This window comes from Triticum urartu, chromosome 4A (genome assembly GCF_056163025.1).
Source record: "Triticum urartu cultivar PI428250 chromosome 4A, HENAU_Tu73, whole genome shotgun sequence".
In the NCBI taxonomy this organism is placed as follows: Eukaryota; Viridiplantae; Streptophyta; class Magnoliopsida; order Poales; family Poaceae; genus Triticum; species Triticum urartu.
The window spans coordinates 527099793-527108276 of NC_141876.1; the positions used below are offsets into that span (position 1 = coordinate 527099793).

The following is an 8484-nucleotide window of genomic DNA, read 5'->3' on the forward strand; positions in this document are numbered from 1 at the left end:
GTATCCACTATGTTCTGAGATTGATGTTGCTATGACTTTGCTATGCTTAATGCTTGTCACTAGGGCCCGAGTGCCATGATTTCAGATCTGAACCTATTATGTTTTCATCAATATATGAGTGTTCTTGATCCTATCTTGCAAGTCTATAGTCACCTATTATGTGTTATGATCCGTTAACCCCGAAGTGACAATAATCGGGATACTTACCGGTGATGACCGTAGTTTGAGGAGTTCATGTATTCACTATGTGCTAATGCTTCGTTCCGGTTCTCTATTAAAAGGAGGCCTTAATATCCCTTAGTTTCCATTAGGACCCCGCTGCCACGGGAGGGTAGGACAAAAGATGTCATGCAAGTTCTTTTCCATAAGCACGTATGACTATATTCGGAATACATGCCTACATTACATTGACGAATTGGAGCTAGTTCTGTGTCACCCTATGTTATGATTGTTACATGATGAACCACATCCGGCATAATTATCCATCATTGATCCAATGCCTATGAGCTTTCCATATACTGGTTTATGCTTATTTACTTTCCCGTTGCTATTGTTACAATCACTACAAAATACCAAAAACACTATTTTGCTTTTGTTACTCTTTTGTTACCGTTACCATCACTATCATATTACTTTGCTACTAAACACTTTGCTGCAGATACTAAGTTTCCAGGTGTGGTTGAATTGACAACTCAGCTGCTAATACTTGAGAATATTCTTTGCCTCCCCTTGTGTCGAATCAATAAATTTGGGTTGAATACTCTACCCTCGAAAGCTGTTGCAATCCCCTATACTTGTGGGTTATCAGCACTACACATAACTACAATACCAGTAGCGAGTCGAGGATGGACTTGCAGCTGGGGGCCTCGTCAAACACACACACCTGCTAGTTGTGATGTTCGGCTTGCAACTGGGGACCCTCGACGAACACACACACACACACACACACTAGTTGTGAGTCGATGGTCGGCTTGCAACTAGGGACCTCGACAAAAACACACACCCTCTAGTTGCGAGTCGATGGTTGACATGCAACTAGGGACCCTCCACACACACACACACACACTCCTAGTTGCGAGTCGATGGCCTGCTTGCAACTGCGGGCACCGACAAACATACACACCCCTAGTTGCAAGTCGATGTTCGTCTTGCAACTGGGGACCCTCGACAAATACACACACACACCCCCTAGTTGCGAGTCAATGATCGGCATGCAACTAGGGACCCTCAACAAACGCACACTCCCCTAGTAGCAAGTCAATGGTTGTCATGCAACTGGGCACACCGACAAACACACACTCCCCTAGTTGCAAGTCGTCGGTCAGCTTGAAACTGGGGACCCTCGACAAAACTACATAGACCTAGTTGCGAGTCGATGGTCAGGTTGCAACTAGGGACCCTCGCTCACACCCCTAGTTGCGAGTCAATGGTTGACATGCAACTGGGGACCCTCGATAAACACACACACCCCTAGTTGTGATTCGATGGTCGACATTCAACTAGGGACCCTCGACAAACACACACTCCCCGAGTTGCAAGTCAATGGTCGGCATGCAACTATGGACCCTTGACAAACACACACACACACACCCTTAGTTGAGAGTCAATGGTTGACATGCAACTAGGTCTTGACAAACACACTCTCCTAGTTGTGAGTCGATGATTGACATGCAATTGGGGACCTTCGACAAACACACACACACACACACCTAGTTGTTATTCGATGTTCGGCTTGCAACTGGGGACACTCGACAAACACACACACACACACACACACCTTTAGTTGTGAGTCGGTGGTCAGCTTGTAACTAGGGGCACCGACAAACACACACTCCCCTAGTTGCAGGTCGATGGTTGACATGCAACTGGGGACCCTCGATAAACACACACACACACACACACATCCCTCGATAAACAAAAAAGTATGAAAAGACATGGACATGCCTGGTTCATGGACCGACAAATAAGACAATACATGAAAGCAAACATGGCACATATTGGGCATAGCACGAATCTTAGCAGGGTCATCCAACGGTGGGAAACTAGAATGTGCAATTGCTAAATCTCATCTAGATGAGAATTAGCAAATCACAAAAAGAAATATCACAACTCGCAACAACACAATGATACAACACACACGACCAGAGGAACACAAACATGAAATGCGGCTCATTAGGGGGACAATCAACTGAGGTAGAAAAGAAAGTCGGGCCTAGTTGTGAGCCAAAGGGTGGACTTGTAAACTGGGGCAAAAATGATCAAAGAGCTCAGTTGCATGTCAATGGTAGATTTGCAACTAGCAAAAAAAATGGTCAGCCTAGTTGCGAGTCGATGATGGATTTGCAACATGGATAAAAAGGAGTCGAGCTGAGTTGTGAGACGATGATCAACTTTACTTGGATTAAAACCATCAGTTGAGAGTCAAGGGTGTACTTGCAGCTGGGACAAAAAAGATCACCGGCACAGTTGCATGTTAGTGATGGACTTGCAACTGGGACGAAAAAAAGGATCGAACCCAATTGTGAGTCGTTGGTTGACTTGCAACTTTGGCAAAAAACAATGATCAAGAGCCTAGTTATGAGTTGACCCAATTGCGAGTCGTTGGTTGACTTGCAACAGGATAATAAGAAAGGGGCAGGCCTAGTTGTGAGTCACAGGTTGACTTGCAAACTGGTACAAAAAAGTTAGCCCCTAGTTGTGAATGGATGGTGGACTTGCAGCTGAGGTAAAAAAAAGTCAGACCTAGTTACAAGTTGAGGGTGGATTTGCAACTAATGCAAAAAAGAAGAGTTGGACCCAGTTGTGATACAAATGAAATATCGAGCCCAGTTGCGAGTCGAGGGTTGACTTGCAATTGGGTCAAAAATGTCGGGCCTAGTTGCAAGTCAAGGCTAGACTTGCAACTCGGACCAAAAAAGTTCAAGAGCCGAGTTGCATGCCAATGCTGGACTTGCAACTAGAAAAAAAATTGTCACGCATAGTTGTGGGTCATTGGTTGACTTGCAATTGCAACAAAGAAAGATCAAGTGTCCAGTTGTGAGTCGACGGTTGACTTGCAACTGCAAGAAAAAAAAAGTTGGACCCCTAGTTGCTAGTTGATGGTGGACTTGCAACTGAGTCTAAACAGTCAGACATGGTTGCATGGTGAGTGGACTCGCAACTAATGCAAAAAAAGAGTCAACCCTAGTTGTGATACAAACGAAACATCAGGCACAGTTGCGAGTCGAGTGTGGACTTGCAACTGCAAACAAAAAAAGTTCGGACCCAACTGCAAGTTAATAGTGGACATGCAACTGAGTCGAAAAAAGGTTGGTCCAATTGCAAGCTAAGGGTGAAATTGCAACTAAGACAAAAAAAAGTGTCACACGGAAAAGGATGTCGGCTATAATGAAAGACAAAGGGAAAATGGAGAGAGAAGGAATGAAAAGAGGCAAGGAAACCGCAAAATGGAGGCGATCCTAGAGGCAACCAATATAGCATCCTATTTGTTCTGCTTATATAAAACATGCCAATAACAAACGACAAAAAACACATGAAAATTGCCAGAAAAAACAAAAATAGAGGTCGAACAAAAATGGCCTAACAAAAACCGTCCGACAACTAGACATCGCGACGACATGTGATGTGCGCGACAAAAAAGAAGCGGGGACAAATTTGCACAAAAGATTACAACAAATAAATTGAACGGGTCATAACTTAGATAAGACATTGTTAAAATCTGAATGAAATTGTCTTGCAAAAAAAAATCTTCATGAAATTTAGCAAATCTGATTTCAAAACTGTTCAAATATTTTTAAAATGTTCATGAATTTTAGAAAAGATTTTTTCTGGAAGTGTTCACAAAAAATAGTAAATTTTAGTAAGTATCCACCCACTTCAAAAAGTGCCTCACATGCAAGATCATGAATTATAAAAAAAAATCTAAAGTGGAAGAATAAAAGCGAGACAACAAGAAGTGAGATGCGAAATGTATGGGCGATAGAAACCAATAGCCTCGTTGAATTGTTACAACGCAGTTAGAAAAGACAAAAGCAACAATGAAAAACAGGCTGGCCCGTGCAACGCGCGACCGGACCAAAAAAAAACAAGCAACGATCGAGTGACAGCTATGTGCGCGAGCGACGCGGGACACGCCGGCGGGATGCAAATCAACCCTGAACGATAATTACAGCAGAATAGATCTAACGGTTAAAAACTTAGATGTGACACACTGAAAAAACATCTAGATGCGTCTTAGCAATTCCGTTACTATTATTAGATGTCTGAAGATGCTGCTGATCCTGTTCGGGTTAATTCCTTTGCATGTTTTATAGTTTGGTTTTGGGATGGGCTTTTCCTGAACCAGGAGTAGCTCACCACAAACCTACTTCAAGTCTTCCAAGAAAAATGAAAACCGCGTCAAAGAAAAAAGAAAATCCACCAGCACAGACACTAGCTGGGCCGGGCGCATACCAAGTTCGGTAACTGACGAACAGCAAACACAGAAATGCAATCCTCTGAAGACGCCGAAAGCAGAGAAATAACAACAAAATCGATCGCAAAAGTTTGAACTATATCGCTGACTTCTCTATTTTCTTTTTGAAAATCTTTCCCCTCCACTCTCCCAAAGTAAGTCACGCGAATTGCAACTCGAGAGAATCAATCAATCAATCAAAAAATGAATGAAGGAGATGAAGAATAAGGGCCTCCGTCGGAGTTGCGTTTTGAACTGAATGCGTGACAGGCTCGGCCGGACTGCGCGTTCCCGCCGCGTTGCGTTGGGTCATGGTCTCATGGATGGACTCCGGGGAGAACTCGGAGGCGTGAGGGACCGCCGCGCTGCGTCGACGCCATGATAGAGCTCCGCATTTCGAATCCGACTCGGGACGAACTCGCAGGCGTGCGTGGCCGCCACGCAGTCACGCGGCGATATTATGCCCCCCGCCCCGGCTGATTCGATCGCAGTCTTCCTCCACCTCCTCCTCCCTCCACATCGTACACGCGCTCTGGTTGTAGATCCCGCCGGCCAACTCCAGACGGTGACCATGGCGCTCGCATCCGGGTTCTGCCCGCCGCCGTCCTACACCCCGGGTGCGTCCCAGCGCGGCCCCTTCTTCCTGGGCTTCGGCTTCGGCGGCGAGTGCTGCAACCCGTCGTTTGCCGGCTACTACGACCACGAGGAGTACGCCCCGTCGGGCCCTTCGCCGCTCACGATCTACAAGGACTACACTCCGTCGAGCCCCCTGCAGTCACCGGAGCTGGACTACACTCCCGCGAGCCCCGACTACACGCCGGCGAGCCCGGACTACACTCCGGCGAGCCCAGACTACACTCCGACGAGCCCCGACTACACACCGTTGAGCCCTTCGCCGTCGCTCGAGTACACATCGTCGAGCCCTGTTCGGCTCGCTTTCATGATGCCGTCTCCTCCGCGCGGCGCGTCCCCAGACTACACGCCCCTGACGCTGTCAGGGCACGCTGCTTCATCACCTTACTATACTCCGTTGAGTCCTTCCGGTCCCGGGCGCGCTTCCTCGCCGGATTACACGCCCAGCACGCCGCCTCCGTCGCCTCTGGTGGTGTCTGACGCCGAGTCGTGCGCGTCGACGTATTACACCGTCAACTCCTTCCAGGCGCGCCGAGTCGCCGGACTACACGCCCAGTACGCCGCCTCCATCGCCCCTGGCGTCAGAAGCAGACTCGACCACGTCTACAGCGCGCTGCCGCCACCATCCGTACCAGAGGAGCGGCGCCGGCCGGATCAGGCGCGGCGGACGTCAGCGAGCCTGGGGATATTGATATCTCGTAAATTGTAATAGGAGCAAAACAGATTGGACTCTCTCTGTGTAAATCTCGAATTGCTATGCATTTGTTTGTTCCTTGGGCAAATCTTGTAGTATTACTCACGAATCGATGAATATTATCTGAACTGAGCTTTTGTTGATCATGCGAGATTGTTCTCAGTTATTGCTTCTCATTTTTTTATTTTGGCTGGATCTCTCTGTTTCTCATCATCGATGTGAATTGCAATTGCCTATTTGATTTGATGAAAATCACCTAGACACCCAGCAATTGTCATGTTCTGTGATTGTGATGTACTGATGTCTGAGAGAAGTATTTTTATGGTTGCTCTCTGAAATTGAAGGTTGTCGCCTGAACATTTTTCTGAAAACAGAGCATGTCGCCGGGAAGCAGTCTGCCGCTCAAATAGTTATTTTTTCTACTTATTACATGGCTCCGATAGCTCTTGGATTTATGCAATAATGGATTGGACATGTCAAAATTGTGCTTGTTTGAAATGTGTGCCCGTTCTGTATAGCATGACATGTCCGATCTCGAAATAGGTCTCCCGCTGAGCTGAAGTACACACCCATGGAGGCCAAGCGCCAGTTGAGACACTCAACAACCCGATGCCCAATTAGCAAAGTACGAAGATTGTGGGCATTCATATCACAAGGATGTTTGAGTTTTTCCACATATGATGTGCGATTTTAGGTGATTGGAATTTACAAATATTCCGTGCTGAAATTCAGCAGGACTGGAAAATAATACACTGTACTATTGTTTCAGCCTACGTATCAACCTTTTTCGCCGTGTGCTAGACTACTAGAAGTCGTCAGTAAGGAGGGTGATGTTGGTTGGGAATTCTAGTGTTACTTACTCAGGGCCCGAAAGCCACAGTTATATAGTATGTTTGCTCCATCCATGATTGGTTTTATCAGGTGCTGGGATTTTGTTTTAGAATGATGTATATCACTGTGCATTAGTGAGCGTGCGTACCGTTGCCGTGCCTGCACTCTCATATCTGTCTCTCCTATGCAGTTATTATTGGGTCTGACAACAAAAGGGGGAAAGGGAAAGGAATAGGAAAAAAAAAGGAAAAAAAGGAAAAAGAAAAACTAGGAATGATACGTCGACAGCAGGGATCGAACCTGCGCGGGCGAAGCCCAACAGATTTCAAGTCTGTCTCCTTAACCACTCGGACATATCGACCATGCATGTGCTGATTTCACTCCTTTCGCATATAAAAGCAGGAGAGTGGATGGTACTGATCAGCAAACAGACCGTACAGTTCAATTTTGAACTCATCAGGGAAGGAGTACGTCTCGTTCACCTAGAATCATCAGTTTTATTTATCTGGCGCGAGATTGATTTAGAATAACATAACACGTGCATCGGTTCACCATGGAGATATGTTTGTATTGGGCATCTCACCCTCAAGCCCGCATCCGTCCGGACCAAGCAGTCTGGATCCATTTTACCATCCAACAAGAGTCGCAAAACCCGTATACTCACGAACTTGTTTCAATAATTCTTGTAAATCTTGGTCTTCATGTCGAGAAGATAGTCGTGTGTGTCGGTACACCTTGAAACATGTTTTGAAGTTCTCATCGTCGGAGACATAAATGACGGTGCTAGATTTCTGCTACCAAACAGGGAACTTTCCCCTCTCCTCTCGCGTCGCCTGTCGTGGATCTAAGACTGACAGTAGAATGGGGGGTAGGTACGAGGAGGCAAGATCCTAGCTATGGAGTAGTTGTACGCACGAGTTTTACGAGTTCAGGCCCTTCTCGGAGGAAGTAACAGCCCTACGTCTCGGTGCCCTGAGGCGGTCGACTGGATTATACGTGTGTGTGTTTACAAAAGTGCGAACCCTTGTCCCAGAGGAGGGAGGTGGCTTATATAGAGTGTGCCAGGACCCCAGCTCCCCTTCGTTACACAGAGTTCAATGCTCATAAAGGAAAGGCGTTACAGGTAACGTCTACTGTAAATGTCATAAATGCTCATAATGCTATGGTTTAAGTCTTAACCGTTGCAGAGTGGAGGGTTCCTCATCTTCTAGTGGTCGAGTGTCTTCAAGGTGGTCGAGTGAGCGCATCTCCACGGTCGAGTGGATGATGATTTCTCTTCGACTGCTTCTGATTCTTTGTAAAGATGTCCTTGGGGAGGGTACGCTGGACAGGTCCATGACCCTACCCTAGGTACATAGCTTCATCATTAGCCCCCGAATGGATCAGGATTTGAGTGAGGAAGGGGTCGAGAACACTTTCGACCCACTCTTTGTGCTATGAATATGCCTTGTCCTGAAACAATGAGTTGAGGAGACGACGTCGACTCCTTTCTCAATCGCCTTGGTCCATTCTTGGTTGTTGTCGAGTGAACCTTCATGGTTGAATTCCGAATGATGATGTAGAGGGTGTTTGTCTTCAGTCTGACAGGTTGTTCCGCTCTCCGTGGATCTCGCGGGATTCGAATTTTGGGAATCGCGCCAGACGGGAGGAAAAGAGGTTATCGGGATGGATTAGGTAAGTCTCCTCGACCCCCGCGCCACCTTTTTCGCCACGTACTGCACGCGCGACTGTTGCGGGATTTGTTTAGATCGCTTGGGTCCACTAGTCAGCCACTCGATGGAAGGCCTTATAAAAGGTCTCGGGCCAGGCCTCTGCTCCGCACGCTCCCATTCTCTCTTCTCTTTCTCCCGATCCCTCCGCCACTCTCGCTTCC

General features: G+C 46.9%; 1 non-coding gene across 1 annotated transcript; it reads right to left on the bottom strand.

The window, feature by feature from the left end:
* Positions 1-6890: 6890 nt before the first annotated feature.
* TRNAS-UGA (transfer RNA serine (anticodon UGA)) lies at positions 6891-6972 on the bottom strand. The gene has a single exon. It is a non-coding gene; the product is annotated as a tRNA-Ser (tRNA).
* Between the last annotated feature and the right edge of the window lie 1512 nt (positions 6973-8484).